The sequence below is a fragment of the Gossypium hirsutum genome, chromosome D13 (assembly GCF_007990345.1).
Source record: "Gossypium hirsutum isolate 1008001.06 chromosome D13, Gossypium_hirsutum_v2.1, whole genome shotgun sequence".
In the NCBI taxonomy this organism is placed as follows: Eukaryota; Viridiplantae; Streptophyta; class Magnoliopsida; order Malvales; family Malvaceae; genus Gossypium; species Gossypium hirsutum.
In genome coordinates this window covers 216,583-238,478 of record NC_053449.1, presented here as the reverse complement: position 1 = coordinate 238,478, position 21,896 = coordinate 216,583, and the positions used below count along the sequence as shown (strand labels likewise).

Below are 21,896 nucleotides of genomic sequence, written 5' to 3'. Positions count from 1 at the left end.
TGGAAGAACATTGTAATTTATGGTTGAACAGAATGTTTATTAGATTTCTTCATTCATGTGTACAAACATGTTTGTTCTATCTATGGACTACTGCATTTATATTTCTTAAAGTCTTATCGATATATTTATCGGTGGCCAATGGGTTTTCATTAAAGGAATGCATTATGATGTTACTTGTAACTCTTCATTTTGTTTACAATATTCATATTTCACATCCATGTCGGTGAGAGTTTTAGTGGGAATTACAGTTAGGTAATATATATATATAATTAGGTTATCATTCATTTACGGTCTGAACCTCGGACCAGGGTGGTATTCATTCAACAATATTGACTAATTAACAAAGGATATTGTAATAGACTTGAATTTAATAAATGATTTTAACAATGTTGACAATTCGTAAAAGTTTACATCAACATTTTAATCGAAATAAAGTATTTAGACTAATTAATGACATTATAAGAGTTGATGTACCAAATTATTTCAAAATTGAATTATAGAGATTAAATCTCAAATTTGAGCGAAGTATAGGAATCAAAATTGAAAATAAACAATTATTATATAATCTCAAAAAAAAAAGGATTATAATTGAAATTCAACCATTATATTATTATGTAAAGAAAAGGAAATGAAATTGGACAGGTGTCAAGTAAGAAAGGCCTTAAGCCTTCCTTTTATATAATAATAATATATTAATGTAATTATAAAATTATATTAATGCTTTTTTAAGTTATAAATCTGGGTTTTTATTTTTGAGTTTTGTATTAGCTCATTCTTTGACTTAATCCAAATCAGCCTTAAATTGGGATCGTTATTGCTCGGATCTGGCTTGTATTTCACCACTACCTGGTTGATGCCTTCGGTGCATCCAAAAATCTTTAAAAATCGTATTTACTATTCAAAGTTGTAAAAAAATTGATAGTAAAGTAAGTTAGACCATCCATTTTTGATTTAATTGATTGGATAGATTCAATCATATACTGAATATGAGCTTCCGTGATTGGTTTGGTGGCCAAGTACTATTGAATATTATATATATATTGAATAAAAATTTGATATCTAATAACGTACCTCTCCATGGTGAAAGTCAATTAAAAAAGTTATTGTTAAAATCGATGTTATATGATTTTTTTATTCACACTGCTAATTGGAAGCTCTCTTTCTCCTTGACTTCTATAGTTTAGTCTTTTTTTCATGAAACAAATTTGGTTGTCACGAATTTGCGAATCAAAATTTAAACAACTTTTTTTTTCTAATTTTCAACACTGACCGTCTGATCGACTTAGATATAAGGTATGTTCTTTTACTTGTCGATGTGTACTGATTCATTGTATTGGTTGCCGAAATCGTTACTTTGAGCTCGCTTGCGGAACTTTAAAAAAAAAACTTAGCAGTCTAGTGATGGAAATAAATTTTTTTGAATAGTTCAATGATTTAAATAAAAAACTTTTGAATAGTTTAGTAACCATATTGTAATTTTTTTTAGTTAAGTGACCAAAACGAAAACTGACGCATAGTTTACTGACTTATGGTGTAGTTTACCCATTTTTGCCCACTAATGCTATATAAGGGCATGGGTACCCCAAGCACAATACCTCCATTATTGAGAAGTTCGTCGACTCCCGGCAAACAACACTTTGAAGAAAGAATCCGACCTCTCTTCAACACTCGTATTTGAATTTGAGTTCTTGATCCCTCTTAACAACGTCATTTATGGGATCTAAATTCTCTTCATATAAATACAATATGTCTTACCATTGCACTAGTGAATTCATTTTTATTATTTCTTATTAAAAAAAACATAAATCATGTATTGGTTCGTCCTTTAGAATGTCTAGGGCTCTTTACATTCTTGAGAACCTAAATGATAAAAGCTAACACACGGGCTCCCATTTCTGAATTGTGATACGAAAAACAGACCAAATGGAACAAAAGTCAAGCTTCTAACGTTGTTGTCAAGGTCGACAACATAGACTTTTGCACGTAAAATTGTCAAAACTAGACAACAACAATTAATTAGGCAACTATATATATATATAGTCCTCTTTTTATTATGTTTTCTAATTTCAACGATAAAGAAACACAGGATCAGTTAATATATGCAAAAGAGATTAGCATGTTGTGCAAAAGTGAAGCAGCTGATATCTTTATTGATGGAGAAAATTGATAACAGCTCCACTGAACCTTAGGCTGTGTAAGTAGTTTCATGTTTTACGGTTTATAAAGGTTAATATTTTCTGGCATGTTATGTGAAAAATAGAACGTCAGTAATAACAATATATCGCAAAGAAAAGAGAAATAAAGAACACACAGATTTTTACATGGAAACTCTTTCGGGAAAAAAATCACGGGGAGAGAAGAAGAAAATTCACTGTGTCAAATTCAAATGATTACAAGAAGAGTTTCGACTACATCTATTTATAGGTTGAAAAAACCTAATTCTAATCAAAGTCAAATATATTATGTTAATAAATGCTAAATATACTATACTAATAAATACTAAATCTTCTAAAAAGAAGATATATTTTGTTTAACTTGACTTGCAAGCAATCTCTTAGAATTCGGGTCGCACAACTCTAACATGTTATAATATAAGTTCTAAAATGTATAGTATATTGCTTTCTAAAGTGAGAGACAGTCAATTGCTTTCATTTGGGTAATGCATGCATCTCACTTTCGTATTTCAAAAATTGCAATTTTCTTCCCACGCGGTTGTTGATAGGATAATCAAACTAGAGTGATGATTTTGTCAAAAGAAATAAACATGCAAATCCTATATTGATTAGGGATCATGTTATAAAGTTCATCACCTACTTTTTCGTTTGAGAATTTAATGAATTCTTCGTTTTGATACGTCAGGTATTATCACATGCATTTACACAGTTTGAAAATTACATATCAAATGTGATAAGGCCCTACAGGCCCTCTTATCGCTGCCCCTGACTTCATCCCAGTGTACAGCAATTGTAAACATCGATTCTTATCGACTTCCGCCTTTAAACGAAGCATTGGTCTTTTCAAGTTTATGTTTTTCCACTATACTTGATCGAGGGAATTGCATGTAGACAGTTGAAAAGGGTGGCTTCCTGATTGTACTGTGAATAGTACTATGCAAACTCCATTTCTGACAAAGAAAAATTTCATTGTTTAGGTTTATCTCTACATATATGGTGGGTTGCTTATAGATATTCTCTTTAGGATAGTCATTTAAGAACGTTGTCTTAACATTCATTTGCCAGATTTTGTAATCAAGAGCCATCATAATTAATAACAATATGCAGATCGACTTGAGCATCGAAATCAGAGAGAAGTTTCTTCATAATCAATATAATATTCTTTTTAAGTATACCCCTTTGCTACAAGTTTGGCCCTATGAATTTCCACTTTTTCATCTACATTTCTTTTCTTCTTGTAAATTCACTTACACCCTATAAGTTTTATCCCTTCCAATAGGTCTATAAGTTCCCACACTATGTTGTATTTCATAGAATCTATCTCAACTTTCATAACTATTTCTTAAAGCTCGGAATCAACATTTTGCATCACTTCGTCAAATGTGAGTAGATCATCATTTTCCTGTTTGGTAGACTTAGTTTTAGAAACACTTCCATCAAATTGGAAGAACTGAGGCCTACAAGAGACCCTCCCACTATGACGAAACTCACTATGTTGCTAATCTTTTGTAGGTCTACTATTAAGATTTGGATCCAGAACCGATACTATAGGTTTACTATGAATGATTTTAACAGAATTAGAATTAGGTTGAGAAAATTATTTAATTGGGAAATTAATTTATTAATAAGTTATGATAAACAATTATAACACATTTATTGATAAATAAATAGACTATTTTTATAACATATGATGTGGACACGTAAATAAGTTATGTACATACTTTTTTACCATAATTTTTTATGTCCATAAATAAGTTCTCCATACATTTTTGTCATAATCATCCCTAACACTCGTATATATTTATGTTTATAATATAATTTTTTTTATAACTTAAACCTGTATAAAAATAATTTTTTAAAGTTAAATCATGTATGGGTGTTTGGAAAGCTATAGGGTAATCGGATTTCGATGTAATTATTCCAATTCTCACTCTTTCTAAAGAATTAAAAAGTGTGATTGGGGTGCTTCAATTACAACTAACTCAGTAGAACGCACAAATAACAGTAGTTACCTAAATATGTTATATAAGTAAAATTACAAACAATTACACCCAAATTCAATTATTAAGTGACTTTATAAACACTTTATTATTGGATTTAGTTACAAAAAAGTATATGATTTGTTTTTTCGTTTTTTGTATTTAGAAATTATGATGAGTGTAAGTTAATGGGATTACCTATTTCCTCACTTATATTAAAATTGAGTTGTATTATTATGGAGTAGCTTTAAAATTTATGTCCACCATTTATCCTTTTAATGAGTATAGAACACGGAAGATTAATTATTGAGCTCGCTCCATTAAAAAAAATTGAGTTGTATTATGGATAAGATTTGTCATGGTCGAAGGGATAAAAAATTAGTAACTCAATAATTGAAAATATGGAGGATAAACCTTGGGGGATGCTCACTTAAAGGACTATTTATGTTGATGCATTCGAGGGATCAATCGATTTTTCACAAAGAGTTTTTGCCGTAATCTTAATATTAATTGAGTTGTAATAGGTGGCTATAGTCATTTCCTTATGTAAAATCCCATAAATATATTTTATGCATCTATCTCGAGGTATTATTCAACAGTGTTGCAATACTCCTAACAATACCACAAATAACTAAAACCTTCAAATCATAACTCGGTATTGATGATAAGCATGAATGCACTTGTTAGTTTTATTTTGTTGTTATAATGAGATTGGAGAGGAATCGAAATAGAAGCAAGCACCACCAAGATTGTTGCACACATGATGATAGTGATATATTTAGTGGGGGGAAACAGCCTTTTGAGGAGGTGATCAAGGTCCTACGTTCTGTATGTGACTACTTGTTTGAATATGAATTGAACGTCTTTTAAAGTCAATTTTGAAATCATTCCCCCTCCATGTTATGGTTCATGTATTTGTAATGCCCTCGTTTTTCATGTGCATACATCCTTTTTTTTAATAGGTTCTGATTATATCTGTTCTTTTTGACACAATACTTAAAATTACTTACACCCCTCCTTAACTCATAAATAAGATAATAATACGTTTCAGCACACTCAAACATACACGTATAGTAATATAGTAAATGACAATAAAGGATATAATAAATGGATACACAACCTATCTCATTATAGTATATGATTAATAGAAGTTACATTATAATTGCATTTGGTATTTTTCAATATTAATTTAGTTGAATTTAGATTTTTAATTTGTAAATAAATTTATGTTATATTATATAAATATGTATAATATATTGATAGCTATATATACATATTACATATCATTAGTGATGTACGTAATACCATATCATATATTATAATATAACGTGTAAATAACTATGATATGCTATATCATGGATCCCATTGTAGTATATAAGTAATAGAAATTATGTTATATGTAATATTTATGACTATATATGTATATGAAGTTTATATAATTTAATTATAATATTATTAATTTAGTTTATTACATCATTATATATTTAATAAAATTATTAAATTTAATAATTAGTAATTTTTTATATTTTTAAATATATACAATGATTGTATTAAAAATTATATTCATAATTAAAGTTTTCCAAATTCATTTTATTTTTATCATTTAACGTAAAAATTCATTACTAATTACTTTTATTGCTAATTAATTATTATAATTATATAATATTTATAAATTAAATAATTTTAGTTTATTTTAGATATTATTATATAATTATATTCATGCTTTTTTTTTTAATTCAAGTATTTCTTTTGAGGGTTTCAGATTGTATCTATCTCAAACTTGAACCAGATCAGTTTCGAAGACAATTTATTATGGGCATAAAATTTCTCCAACTTGGGCTTTTGACTTTTCACGTCAACTTGGATAGAATCAAATTTGATCTTAGAATGGCTCAAGTAAGCTTACAAGCTCGATGGAGGCAGATCGTAGTGATGGCTAGGGGGTCAAATTCTTTTAAAATATGTGCTTTTTTGTATAATTACAAGTGTACTCATCTGTTGTACAGTCTAAGGCTAAACATATTTAAGCTGAGGATGGTATTCAGGTAAAGCTTTACTAACAATGATAACTCCAACATTTGAACTTGGTCCAAATGTGTGAGGAACAATGGTGAAGCCAGGGGGCTAGCAAGGCCCCAGCCCCTCCTAAAATGGAAAAATTTTCATTTATACTCTTTTATAATTTATAAAATTTTAAATTAGTAATAGTAAAATTACACCTTGCCCCCTTCAAAAAATGATAAGATTTTAATTTAATCTTTTAAAAATTATAAAAACATAGACTATTAAAACGGTGAAATTGTATTTTTACTATCATAAAAATATACAATTTAATTCTACCAAAAAATAAATCCTGACTTCACCCCTGACGCCGCTGACGAGGAAGATACACACTTTCATTTCTTCTAACCACTTATTAATTTTGAAAATCTGTATTTAATATATATTATATATGTAGTTATATGTTAAATAAAATTGAATTGATCCCTCGAAATAAATTTTATATTTTCATCTTTTAACTTTTTAAATAAATTAAAGTTAACAATATTTCAATCATGAAATTTGTTAAACCCCGAATTTCTATGTAGTATACCTAGAACCCCCCTTCCTCCATCTAGCCAAAATGATCCATAAGGACTTTCGCTACAAAAGCTCATCTCCATGCCCTCACCTAAGCTACGACGACATAACCCTCTGGTTGCTTTACTTGAGAGGCTCAAACCTTGAGTCTTTGCTCAAGCATTTATCCTCGAGGTTCACACGGTCTATAGAAGATATATTGGGAAAATCTCATAAAGACATTTATCAAACCGTTACATCTAACAATTCTCTCATTTGGTTTGAGCCCACATCTGACCTCTTTCCCTCTATAAATACTCCTTTAACACTAGAAACAGGGATATGATAACACAAACAACCTTAACTAAAACTCTCTTTTTAAGATTTCTAATTTAGTGATTCTCTACACCTTTTACAAAGTGAACTGTCCTCATTTTTGTGGCTTTCCATACCTTTACAATATGAACCACCACCTCTAGCCACTCATATATACAGTGTTGTATCAGTGTTAGCAAGTAAGGATGAATGTGGCAGAATTGAATGGATCGAGATGATTTTAGTTGAAGCTATGGAGATGTGATTGTGGGGTTAATTGATCATAGCTTCCAAACTTTTCCAGAGGGAAGGGAGTAGTTATCTACGTGCATGAACATGGACAATAGAGTCATATTTTTCAGAGGGGATGTTTGATGTCCAAAATGAGAGCCAGACAAATGTGCGAACATCGAACTTCTTTTAATTTTGTTCATATAAAATAAGTGGAATTTGGACTCTACGAGTCATTGTCAAAGTACCAATTTCCTTTATTGACGTCAAAACTGTTGGCACTTAAAAGCTTCGCTTAGCTTTTTTTTTTATATTATTCATGACATCGGAAATGATTGCAAAGGGTAAAGGGACAAATTCAAATTCCAAATCAACCATTTGGAATGGAAAACAAAAATACCATGTTCAATTTTTGTTTTTGACTAATAAATTTTCATTTTTATCTATCCTTTATTTTAGTTGGAATTTTGCTCTCGGTTTATATTACACCTCATCATGGCCGGGCCGGTTCACCTGAAAAGTGAGAAATTTGATTAAGATATAGGTTTGAAAATGGGTTTGGGTAAAAAAATGAGATCCATTTTTCTAAACAGGTCGGGCTTCGGTTAAGTTTTTTGTCCCGGCCCGGATTTACAAAAAAAAAATTTGTTGTTGTTTCTACTGTTTTGTTGTCATTTCTCTATTATATCGTTACTATTTTGTTGTTATTATTTGGATATTGTATAATTCTTATTTTATTGTTAATTTTGTTACTATTTTAGAGACATTTGCTTTTTAAGTTGCATCTATCTTAATGTTGTTTAAGCATAAATATTAAATATTTTTTAATTTATTTTTTATTTGTTGGGAAACATTTATTTTAATATTTTTAGTGTATTTAATGTATTATATTTTTATATATAAATAATAATATAAAAAATTAATACGGTGTAGGCTGGGCCGGGCTCGAGTTTTTGTATTTTTATCCGGACAGGCTCAGGCCTAAAATTATGTTGAGGCCTGACTCGGCTCATGATCACCTCTAGTTTTTAATTAAATTGGTGTCACGAACTATTTAAGTATCAATTTAATTGGATAATAACTAAGGTACCATTATTTTACAAAGTGAATTATGTTGTTTTGAAGGTTTTTTTGTCTTTCTATATCTTTATATAATAAAAAATAGAAAAATACACGAAAAGAATTGAACTTAATTTTCAACAGCTCTACTTTACTATTCCAACTAAAACTTCATATAATCTTTTCTATCAATTTTTATAAATATATCTGTTACATAATTTTGTTTTTGGTTGAAATATGTCGTAAGTCCCTATACTTTTTGGAAATTTGGTATTTAGTCTATGTACTTTTATTTCTAGGAATTTAATTAGTCCCTCTACTTTTCAAATTTTAAAATTCAAGTCCAACTATTTACTTTTTTTTATTAAATTTTTTGGTACGACATTTTGAAATTAAAAAAAAGTACTTACTAGTCATGTAATTAAAAAATGGCATTGTAATTAACTTAAATTAAACAAAAAGAATAAAGTTAGACCTAAATTTTAAAATCTAGAAAGTAAAAAGAACTAAATTTTTAAAAATAAAAATATAAAAATAAATTTTGAATTTTGAATTTTAAATTTTAAATTTTAAAAAATGCAAGATATTATGACATATAATTTTAACCTTTTATTTTCATGGTCGAGTATAATTTTACAATATTTTATAGAAAGTTAATAATGTAAAAAGCAGGGGCAGGCAGGCAGGCGGACAGGCCGGCCCCGCCCCCCCTCAATTTCTCAAGCCTTGCCAAAGCCATTGAATATTTGTTCAAACAAAATGACAAAATTTCATTTGGCCCCAACATGTTTAAATTATATAATTACCCATAATCTCTCCGGTCCTTAAATAGGAAGGATATAACACGTTTAAGCGCGCTCTACTCTAACGACAATATTGATACTAATTGAGTTAAAACTCACTCAAATAAATTAATTTTTTTATATTTTTTAATTAATCAAGTAGATATATTTACATTAGTTAATGCTGACAGTAAAAATAAATTATTACAATATTACTTATTTTACTTCTAGCCAATTCAGTCTTATGCTTTTATTCCTAAACAATTTTATGAAATTTTCTTAAAAATTCAAACTTTAATAATTACAGAATTTTCTAAATAAGTAACCGCAAACATAATTTATAATATCTGAAAATTAAAAATTAGCTCATATTTTTTTTTCGATTGTATATCTCAGTATATAAGATAACTGGAGTACGTACGTTAGAATTTTTTAAAACTAACCTTATTTAATCCAATCTCTTCTCCAATTATGATCTCAAGATTTGATACACAAAATTAAATAAACTAAAAGTTTAGTCAAACATGATAAGAAATAAGATAAATTATGAATCTTTGAACAATTATTACATGCACAAAATATCTCTTCTTTTAGTCTAATGACAATAGGCGTTCGTCCGAAAAACTCATACTTCAATTTCGAATAAAAGATTTCATTTGCATAATTGTAAAAACATTAATTTTGTTAAATAATAAATCATATTTTCTTAAAAATAAAAAAGATTAAATTGATCTATTTAGTGGTCGAGAGACTAATTTGAATCGGCCCCTATAATAAACATATCTATAAAATACTTTTATCAAAACAAAAAAAAATGCGTCCAAATAACCAGAACTATCAAACTATCACAACATAAAATAGATTTATCCAAATAATCACAGAATAAATTCTATCACATCATAAACGAAAAATCAAAATTTAAGCGGACGAATTAAACTTAAATTCACATATATCAATTGCACATTATGAGACTCAAAAATCCGGTCGGACCTCAATTTTTGGCCTTTGCCAACCGTGCAAAGACCTCGTTGGAAAACCTACAAATCTATTAGATATATATATATAGGAATTATGATGGTAAGAAATTCATGTTCATAGTCTAGGATGATTAGATATAGTTGTAATATAATATCAGAAAAAGCCAATAAATAAATGCTACAGTACGTGAGATCAAAATTCAGTTAACTGAACTCGGACACAAAAACGAATGTGTGGGGCATGCCCACTGCTAACGACTATGGGCTCTAACGCTTCTAACGTCATCAGTGATATTTCCTTTTTGAATTTTTTCTATGCTAAATATACTCTTTGCTACCTAAATTTGATTATAATGTTTAATTTGGTATCTATGTTTGGTAATTGAGTTTTCCTTTGTCCCTTTTAAATATCTAACTTATTTTTCTGTCCAATTAAGCACCCTAGGGCTGAAGCCAGAAAATATTTACGAGGCTCGAAATTAGTTTATTTTTGGGATAAATATCATTTTAATATGTAATTTGCTACATGAATTTTTATTTAGTGCGATTATATACGTGAAACTTGAATTGTATCATATGTACACATGAAACTTTGGTTTCGATTCAATTGTAATACATATATTTATTTTCATATTGGATTGATATAATTATTTGTGTATACAATATATCAACGTAAAATTGTGTTAATTCGATAATGTTGTTAGTGATTTGTAAAATTTTAATCGAATTAAACTTTCATGTATGAAATCGCACAAAATCAAAGTTCGTGTATGACATTGCACATTGCATCGAAGCTTATGTATAGTTTTGATATTTATCCCTATATTTTTATGAGATCTAAAATCTAATTTCACAATTTTAATTGCTTATATATTTATAATTTTTAAAGGACTAAATCAAAATTTTATCATTTTGGTACTTTTATTTTGTCAACCCCCGGCTGCTGCCCCTAAAGTACTTATGTTGTTTTTCTAGATCACATGTGTCAACTATTCGTAGAGAGCCACATGATGTCCTTTAGTTTGGGTACCAAATTGAATATTAGAACCAAACTCAAGTACCAAATGTAATATTAACCCTTATTTATTTATTTTTTAATAAAATCCCATTTGTATATATAAATTATATTTTTTTTTCATTTATTCTTTAAACGCCATAAAAAATCAACTCCCTCATAGACCAGAGAGATAACCAAAGCTTTCAAATCTGCAGCAATGGAAAAAAGATGAGATCGGGATTTGATTTGAGGGGAAAAAAAATCTGGTTGCCAATACTCGACGATTATTATTAATACACCTTTTTTTTAGTATGAGATGGATCGTGGTTATGATAATGATGGCGTTAGCTGCGTCACTGCTGGTTTTGCCGCTGCTTCTGCCGTCGCTTCCGCCTCCGCCATCGATGCTTCTTTTCGTACCGGTTCTGATCATGATTCTTCTCCTCTTCTTGGCCTTATCTCCATCACAAGCCCCTACTGTCATCACCACTGCAGTATGAAATCTCCTGATTTGTATGTATTTGATTGCTGCTTCTGCCGTCGCTTCCGCCTCCGCCATCGATGCTTCTTTTCGTACCGGTTCTGATCATGATTCTTCTCCTCTTCTTGGCCTTATCTCCATCACAAGCCCCTACTGTCATCACCACTGCAGTATGAAATCTCCTGATTTGTATGTATTTGATTGCAAGGAATATGAATATCTCATGTAAGTTGAATTATTTTCTCTCTCTCTTTTTTTTTCCATTTTTGTTGTTTGAATCGTTAACTGAGCAAGATTAGAAAACAAAATCGTTGTTCTAGATTTTCATTTCTTAGAAGTTTTGAGCTAAAAATGAATAAATTAGTTGTAGGAAGGCCATGGATGCTATGATTACCGAGGTTGCATTTACATCTGTTTGTATATTAGAGATTATTAATTAGAGAAAATGCCGCGAAAAGTTTAATAAAAAGAAAGAAAAAAAGAAAGTAGGAGATGAGATTCAATAATGGTGGGGATCTCTAGATTCCATTTTTTCTTTTTTCTACCAAACGGTTTTGTGAGGACCAAGACCAATTTGTCTCCATTAACAGGAAGCCAGTTGTCTGTTCATTGCTTAACCTTCATCTCAAGTCCAGCGTTAGCAGCTTTTTGGACTGCCTTTGGCTATTCAAATTATATGAGGAATTTGGTCTTATTTGAGCTTCTTCCATGAAATTACAAGTTGGGAAATACTGAGATTGTGTGTTATGGATGATGAAGAAGCTTTCTAATGGGCTTTTCTGTGTTGAAATACTGACTGGAAATCGAAAAGCAGTAATGTGTTCCTCCGAACAAGTGAAGGTAAAGAAGTACATAATTTTAAACTCGTTTTACATGTGAGGCGTACTCATAGAATAATTCACTTTTAAATTTATAATTTAAGCTTAATTTACTCAAATTTACGGATAATTGCAACATCACCCCTCTACGTTTTAAATCGAAGGTTTTTTCAATACCCAACAAGAGTGATAAACCTAAGAAAAATGTTTTCATTTGAACAAGATAAAATTCTAAATTTTCCATCAATTAGAAGTGAATTACAAATGCAACAACAACAATTCTTCACTATAAATATTTGTATTTGTGTTCGTTCAACCCCTTTCGATTTTCACAAAAATAATTATTTTATAAATAAAATGTTTGTAAAGTGGGATAAAAATGTTACCCATATATTTGAATTCTCAGTGTGAGTTTGGATGGGCGGTGCATTTACTTGCGGTTAGTGTAAAAACAGCAGTGGCGGTGAGATTAGATACTGTAGCGATACTGTAGCATGAGACAAAAAGTAAGCTAAACGCACCGCATCGCACCCAATCGCTCATCCAAACCCACCCTCAATCTTTATACTTGAAATAAAACTTTTAAGGTTTGATGTTGTAGCTCATATTGTACATATAAAGTAAGGTTTATCACATCCAATCTAATCCCCTATGTTAAAGGTTATTCACTATCAAGTTTTGAGGACCAATTACATTTGATTTTGGACTCTACAAAATGTGTTCCATATGCTACTAACTAATTTAGGACTACTCACAAGCATATCTTAATCTTTGCACAATCAAATTTGATTTACGACTCTGTCAAAATTATTTTCTTTTTTAAAAAAAAAACCTACTTAAACTAATTTCCTAACGTTAACATGAAACTACCCTACCATTTCACTATTTTCTAAGGAACATCCGTAAATAAAATTGTGTTCTCTATTTTGATCCAGCCATGTGCTTTGCTGAATTGTTTCACCCAACATACAAATATTTTAATAGTTTCTAAAAAGCTCCAAGATAGACTTGAAAAACAAAAAAGAAAATCTGTTTTTTCATATATGTCGTAATAGCAAATCAAAAAGAATAGGTTTGTTGATTCCCTCTTTATGATATAGATAATTTTTTTAAAAAATTTAAATAAAATTCTACATTTTTCTTCAATTGTATAGAGCATGTTTAAATAACAAAGATAATTATAAAGTTAAAAACTTACCAACTAATAACCATGATACAAAGGATGTAGCTTGTGTGTTGTTCCTCATGTTGGAACATAAGAAACCAAAGTTGAACAACACTATTTGTATCAATAATCTCCCCTGTTGGGTTTCTTTTTTTTTTTTGACCAAACCCCCTGCAAGAAAAACAAATACTCCCCATACAATGAAGACCTTAAATAAAAGTAAACATTGATCACATGCTAATAGATTTCAAATTTAAATATGAAATGCATCCTAACATAAGTCAACAACACAATGTAGTCTCCTCATTCAACCACATTAATTATAACAAAACAACAAATTTTCCCTCAGTAGTTGAGTAAATACTCTACTAGAAAAACAGTTGCTGCTTCTCTTACTCCCCATTTTTGGTATAAACATCAAAAGGGAGGAAATCTACATAGAAACCATTTGAAGAACATCCATATATTGAAGTACCAAAAGCTTTCTTCTATTGATCTGTTGAAGTTATGAATTAAGAAAGTTAAGTTTAGGTTAGAGGTGAGTAAGAGTGTTGGTCCTTTAACCAACATTCCAAGTAGTTGTGGCAAGTGTAAACACCAAAAATACCACTTGTCGTGGAAAAAGTTTATATGGCGTGACAATCTATTATTGGCTGAAATTCTTTTAATGGAGATAACATTTTAATGTAAAATGAGTAACGGAAGAATAGTTTAGATACCACTTGTGATAAAAAAAAGTAATGGGTTAAGCCCTTTTTTAAAAAAATAGACTTCGTAATTTACCTAATGAAGATACTAACTTAAGAAAAAGAAAGGTAGTTCAAATAGTGATAGAAACAAATTTAAGTAGAAAGATAAAAAAAAATGGTAAGTTAAGCCTAACTTATTTGTGTGTACATACTTTTTGAAAGAATTTTAATATTAAATTTCATCTTTTATGTCTACGTGGCTTGGGGAACTTTATGTTATCAAGAATCTAAGGGCTTCTGATTTAATTTAATGCAAATTATGTTGTTGATGGAAAGGCAATATGAGATTGTTTTACATTTTATAAAAGTAATGGTATTAAATTGCAGACAATTATTTGAGAATCTTTCTCGATTTTTAGTGATTCATGCACTCTTTGCATAATCAAGTCCACTCAACTTTAGTAATAGCGTCGTTGGCATCATGAAAATGTCAAGTAGCCATTAGCCCTTTGGAATGATATTAACAAAAGAAACCTTTTTAATTACAATATTTTAAAACTGTAAGCGAACGACAAAAACATATACAACATTTCATGCTTTGAATATATTTATAAAGTTTCGTGTGCTGGTCTGATAGTTAAGATATTCATTGTTTCATATGTGATCTAGATTCGAATCGCGTTCCTATTAGAACTTTATAATTAAAAAAAAATCAAGTGCATAAATTATATACCTTTGTCTACGTGTTGTTAATTAAAAATGACCCATTACTATTCCTTGAAGTGACCGTCACATTTTCCTCAATGCCGTGGGATAAGGCCATTCCATTACAAATCTTGTTCTGATTCCTAAAAGCAAAGCCTGCTAAAAGACAAAAAAAAATGTATCAAAAGTAGTGAAATTACATAAAGCATTACTCAATTACATAATTATTATAATTTTTTTGTGTAATTGAACAAAAGGGTTTCTAATTACGACAAATCATTTCAATTTTAGTGATGTTTTCAATTACATAAACATTATCCAATGACCCAAATTATTACAACTTTAATAATATTTTATGTAATTATACAAAACATTATCCAACCTCATACTAGTTAATAATAACACTAATTACACAAAATATTGCTCAACTACACGAATTACTACCACTATTATGTTTTATGGTTTACTCTAATAAGTAATATATAAAAACTTAAGGTAAATTACATCTAAGGTTGCTAACTATTAGTAAATTATATTTTGGTCACTTAACTTTAAAAAGTTACGAAATAATTATGGAATTATTCAAAAAATTTCGTGTAAGTTACTAGACTGTTAAAATCATTGTTGTATAGCGTTTTCTGTTCACATCGTCTACACCAATTAAAAACTCACATTTTCTTTCTCTTCTATAGTTCAATTTCTTTTTCATGAAACGGCTTCTTCTTCTTCGATCTCCGACGTTGATTGTTAGATCAACCTGGATCAAAGGTATGTTCTTCTACTCGTTGATGGGTATCCACCGTACCGGTCATCGAATAGCTGCTTGGAGATTGTTAGGTAGACTTTAAAAAGTAACTTAACAACCTAGTGATTCAAATAAAAATTTTCGAGTAGTTCAATGATCGTTTCGTAACTTTTTAAAATTGAGTGACCAAAACGTAAATTGACTAATAGTTTAGTGATCTTAAATGGGATTTACCCAAAACTTATTTGTACTTTAGTACTATACTTTTTGTAAGGATAACAAGTTACTTATGTGTTTATCCACAAGTGGATATGCTAAAATTTGGAATAAAGGGGTAGTTTTCAAAAAATGAAAATCTGAAGGCAGCCTAGAGAATCATTGTTCTTTCATTTTCAAACAATGTGGTGTTTAATCATCTTAAGGCGGTCTCTCATATACCATCATACCCTTAGGTGCATGTACTTGTTTTCTTCTTGCACATCAACTTGATTGCCCTTCCTTTATTCTCTCCCTATCATTTCTTCTTTTAATTTAATGATGCATTGAACTATTAGTCACTTAAATAGCTTACTCTTGCACCAAAATACTGTTGACATTTCTTGCTCTTTTTTTTCCAAGGAGAAAAAGGAAATCAAAGGTCTTATCCCCCATCTCATTCAAGGGATAAAATCATGTTGATATTAGTCTTGGAATTTGTTCAAAAAAAAATTTAATTTTATTCATAGACTTGAATTGCATCAAAATGTGATGACATGACATTTTTATTATCACGTAAAATTTTTAAAATAATCTAAAATTACAGAAAAGAAAGTTAAAATTTTTATGTGATGACATAACATAATATTTGAATGGACTAATATGTAATATCACCAAATTATTTAATAATCTACATAATTTTTTTTTTAATTTCACCCTTTGCATCCACCAAGAGAGTCCAACTCCACTTTTGTTGCATCTATCATTTTTAGGAAAAAGAAAATCCCCATTCAAAGCATATGGACACTAAGGGCCAGTTCTTTTAAAAAATTTGAGTGTTTGGTATTGCTGTCAAAAAGTGCTTTTGAGAAATAAAATGTCAATTTTAGACATGATATTGTAAAGTAACAAATATGTATTTAAATAATGTTCAAAATAGTTAATTTTATGATATTTTAGCAAAATTATAAAAAATAATTTATTATAACTTATTGTTAATATTTTAATATATAATATTAATTTTAAATATTTTTAAGTTATTAATATATTTATTTATTAAATTTAATTAGAATATATAAACTATATTTAAATATGATAATTAAATATTTGTAATTAGATATTGACACAATTGTATTATTTTAAAAATTATTTTTTATTTTTAATTAATGCTTTTAACACATTTGTATTATTTTATTTTAAAATGTATTTGAATATATAACTCATAATATTAGATATTAACATAACATAGAAAATATAAACCTAACAAATTAAAATATTACATATATTTAGATTAAAGTTTTAAAAGGGGATAATATTTATATACCAAATATAAATACTAAAAATTTTGGGAGAAGACAAAGGTTAAAAATGTAAATAGAAGCCAAAAAGTGCTTTTTTTATTTTTAAGTTGAAAAGTTTTCTAAAATGATGTCCGTTCTTTATTGCTTTTTAGGAAAAACACTTTTACATGCAAAAGCTCATCTGAAAAGCAATAAAGAACGCAGCCTAAATTTATAGAGAAACTCGAGTTTACCTTTTTTGTCACCTTAGTTTTAAGGAATGTATGATGTTATGAGTGTGTTAGTCAAAACCAATTTTTGCCCCTACTTCTCAAATACAAAAATGGTCATATAAATCCCTATTAAATACTTAAATTAAAAGTTAATTTACGGTAAAATTTTATTTTGGTCGCTAAAAGCAAAAAAAATTATGTTTAATTCTTTTAAACATAATAAAATCATAAATTAATGTATTGTAAAATTATATGTTGATCTCTCAAAATCTTCTTATTCAATTTCGGCCTTAAAAGAATTCTGAATTCACGCTTGTTTGCTGGTAAGAAAATTGGGATAAATAACTTTGGCCTAATATGCAATTTGATACGTGAACTTTGATTTTAATTCAATTATACACATTTAAATATCATATCGGATTAATATAATTGTTTGTATAATTTAGGGAAATTGAATCACATGTATAAAATTAAAACAAAATCAAAATTCGTGTATAACATTACACATTAAATTAAAATTTATATATAATTTTAACATCTATCCCTACAAAATTTACTCAAATCTTATTGTCGGCAGAAGAAAGAAAGATACAGTAAAAATTGAACAGATTGGTGATGTAAAACAATAACAACATTTTGTTTCAACTTTCAAAGGTCCAAAGATGCATGAACCAAAACAAAAGCAAGTTTGGTTCAAAATGAAACCCAGCTATTATATTATAAAAAATTGATACCCACACACAATTTTTATGTTAAAAAAATTGCATCAATTAGAGACGGTAGCAGGTTAGAATATCTTACCATACGCATTAAATTTAAATTTATTTATTTATTTACCAATTATCTCACAAAATTAGGTACTAATATGACTCTATTAATATTTAATTCTAAAAAAATAAATTAAAAATTTTGTACTTAATTGATAGCACAAATTATATCAACTTGATGATGTTGTATAAAAAAATTAAAATAAAATAATTGAATATGTATATATGATTTTTTTTTTAAGTTCTAAAATTGATTGCTATTATTTTTATTATTAATTATAACTTTTTTTATCACTTTTAATATTTTTTTTAGAGTTTGTGTTTGATATATTTGTTATTATATAAATCTTATACAAATTTATAAACTGACAATGAATTACGCGAAACTAGTAAGTATTGGGTGCAGTGATAAAACACATTGTGAATAATATCTTGATTTTACCAAAAGGTGAGTTAAGATGCGTTAAAATTTATGCTACGTATGCTTTTTAAGTAGACAAAGAATAATATCAAATGAACTCGAAAATGATAGCTTAAGCGAGTAGAGGAAATAAGAGTGTATAGAGAGAAGAAGTATTTATACTTAATCTTTGGGTTGGCTGAAGAGCTGCTTAAGGTCCTGTTTGACAAGGTAACTTATCATGTGATTTACTTCCTAATTGATAGGTAATCATGCAGCTCGACCCCTTGTGGGCTTGAGGTTTTTCTAGTACAACGGTTGTTCATATCTTAAGTAAGATGTTGAACTGTGAATAAAAAAGAAATTAAAGCCTGGAACCGCATAACTATTGAAAAATTCCTTGGTTATCCAATGTATAGTGATTTAAAATTGTGTTAATCAGAAAGTTCCTAAAGCAAGTAAAGGATCCATGTTTGGTTGTATGTTAAGGATGTTTGTTTAATATAAGATTTAGTACTGAAAATGACAGGTTCAGTCTACAATCATTCCTTTCCATGTTTAAGTGGTTGGAAAAATAACTCAAAGCAACCCAAAGAAATAATAAAGATATGAAGTTTTATTGAGTACTAAATTTTGATTTTCTACTTGTATTTCATTTAATTAAATCGATGATGATGTGTGGTTGGAAGAGATAGACATGTTTGATGGCGTTAAATCCATCGTACAAGGCATTCATGCGTTTTCAACTATAATTGGGTGTTTGGAGCCTTAAAGAGGAAGGCATTTGAGTGCAATGGGAGCTTACCGCCATTCACAGGCTGCAGTCATCATAGGTAGCCTTAGATTGTTATTTTTGTTTATACTATCCATTTGGAATAGTGAATTGATTCATTAGGACGTGGCCCTACACATACACATCTTACGCATGAGATGCATACATCCACGTTAAAATTATTAAACTTTCGTAAAATAAAATAAAAATTTGAGACGTTTTTTCTAATTAAAATTTGAAAATTTTAGGGCGCAATAAATTTATCTTAAATATGATTATATGAACCAAGACATATGAACCTTTTTTTATTTAAAAATATTGCGGCTTGATGCTGACCTATTACGACTAAAATGTGAGCAAGTTGGTAGCTACATTAAAAAAAGGATTTGCCTTCCATCTTCCCTTAAACACTTAAATTTTCCATCATCTTCTTCCGTCTTCCTTGGTCTCATTAGGGTATTAATAATGAAGAAGATTGTCTAGTTCGTACAAGATCATATCCACGTATCGAGATCATTAAGCGAGGACTAACTTGATGTTGAGGTATTTTTGCACTAACTTCGTTTTTATGCTTCTTCTAACAACGTTGCTCTTAGTTTTACCGTTGGTGATACCGGAATTGCCACCCCCGCCGTTGATACTTCTCTTCGTTCCTGTATTGTTAATGTCGCTTCTTGCTTGCTTGGCCTTATCTCCATCAAGATCTCCAAATATCAGCATAGCTTTCGTTTGAGGTAAAAGCATATTATCTAATTGTGGTTGGATTGAAATATATATATGCAGAAATGTTTACTGCGTGTCTACGATGTTACTTTTTTTTCTTGCTAATAATGCATTTTTTGGATCCTCAATGGTGTATTTGATATCATTTTTTAGATGAAATTAGTAAAAAGTAGAGGAAAAGAAAGTAACAATAATATTTTACAAGTTGCTGATAGTAAATGTAGACTTCAAGCTACCTTGGGAAATTGCAAAAGAGATTATGGATTTTAAATGTATTTTTTAATGATTTTAATGCATAAATCAATAAAGGTAGAGAGGATTTGGAGATTGTTTTGAGGTTCCAAAAATAATATGTTTTATTTAAGAAACTAGAATAGTAATACAAATTTGACCCAAACCATTTTCCTTAACCAATTTCTAAAGAATAAAGAGAAAACAAGTTATGCATTGAATATTGTTATCCAATAGGATTAAGAAGGGAGTGGTGGAAGTTGATGCGGTGGAGCACTGAGGTTAAGGTTGGGAAGGAAGCTTTCTCAGAGAAGAGTTTTTGGGTTAAGGAAAATGGAGTGACACAGGTAGTGTGTATCAGCTGTTTGCATGGTTGTTTTTTTATAGCAGGAGGTAAACTTAGCTATGAATCTTGAGTTTATTAATGCAGAAGCTTGATTTGATGCTTCAGGCAGAGACGATGATGCTACATCTTATGATAAGACGTTTTAGGATGACTGAAAATCAATTACTTTGGGCCTTCACATGGTTCTCAAATAGTTTTAGCAAAGATGTCTAGTCCAAAAGTTCGTTGAGATAAGGTTCACAAACTAGTTCAAAATTCGCTAGTTGGCAAGTTGACCATGCATTGCCCGTTGTGCCATTGACCCTGTCAAAAGACATGTGTCAAATTCTCTTTAAGTATGCTGTGAGATTCGCGAAGTCCACTACATGGGTATAATAAATATATACTACTAAATTTTAGACAATCAAATAAAACAAACATAAAATTGGTATTATTATAGTCCGAACATCTCTAGCCTCAATTAAATAATAATAAGGAATCCAAAATTATTTAGGCCTCTTTTTGGCCTTTCGATTCTCCAAACTCAAATCTAGAGTTGATTTAAAAAAAAAAACTCGTCAAAATAGTAGAAATCCCTAAAGAACCTTTCGGTTTCTGGGTTTCGAATACCCCTTTATCCGAAAGATGTCATCTTTCATCGGAGATGACAGTCCTCGGCCACTCACGGCGGCAGAACGCAAAGAGTCAAGTAGGTTTTCAACCCCTTTTTTATTTTATGTTTTATTTATAAAAAATATTCGTAAAAAATAAAAGAAAAGAAAAATCACCTTTTGAAGTTTTGTGTTCTATTTTTTAATTACTCTTGTGTGTTTTTTTTGTAAAAAGATTACATTTTTAATCCGGCCTTTATAGCCGATTTACATACTATATTTTACTATTTTTGTTACTATTTAGCCACTGTTCTTTGTTGTTTCTTTCTCTACTTCCGTGGTCCTTTTTCTTTCTCTTTTCTTGCAGGTGGCGGAGTCACCGGAGAAGAGAGGTAGACCTTTTGCTATTTTGGTGAAATGGCGGTAGAAATGGTGCGTCAGGCCTCGGGATGAGGTGCCTCGGGTGGCGTGAGAGGAGCGACGCCAAAAACCCTAGGGTTTCTGGCTATTCTAAAGTTAGTTTAGGTTTTTGGGCCGTTGGGCCCTCTTCTTTTTTGGTATTTGGGTTTTCTTTTCTGTAAATAGACTGTTGTAATTGGGTTTGTAATTTATTTTTGATTTTATTATTTTTATTTTTATTTTTATTTTTATCTGTTTTCTGTTTCGGCTGATTGGTTTGGGCA

At 29.4% G+C, this 21,896-nt stretch overlaps 1 long non-coding RNA gene across 1 annotated transcript; it reads left to right on the top strand.

The window, feature by feature from the left end:
- Window positions 1-20,063: 20,063 nt before the first annotated feature.
- Window positions 20,064-21,896, top strand: LOC107935515 (uncharacterized). The gene is made up of 2 exons (XR_001694217.2): window positions 20,064-21,311; window positions 21,581-21,896. It is a non-coding gene; the product is annotated as an uncharacterized lncRNA (long non-coding RNA).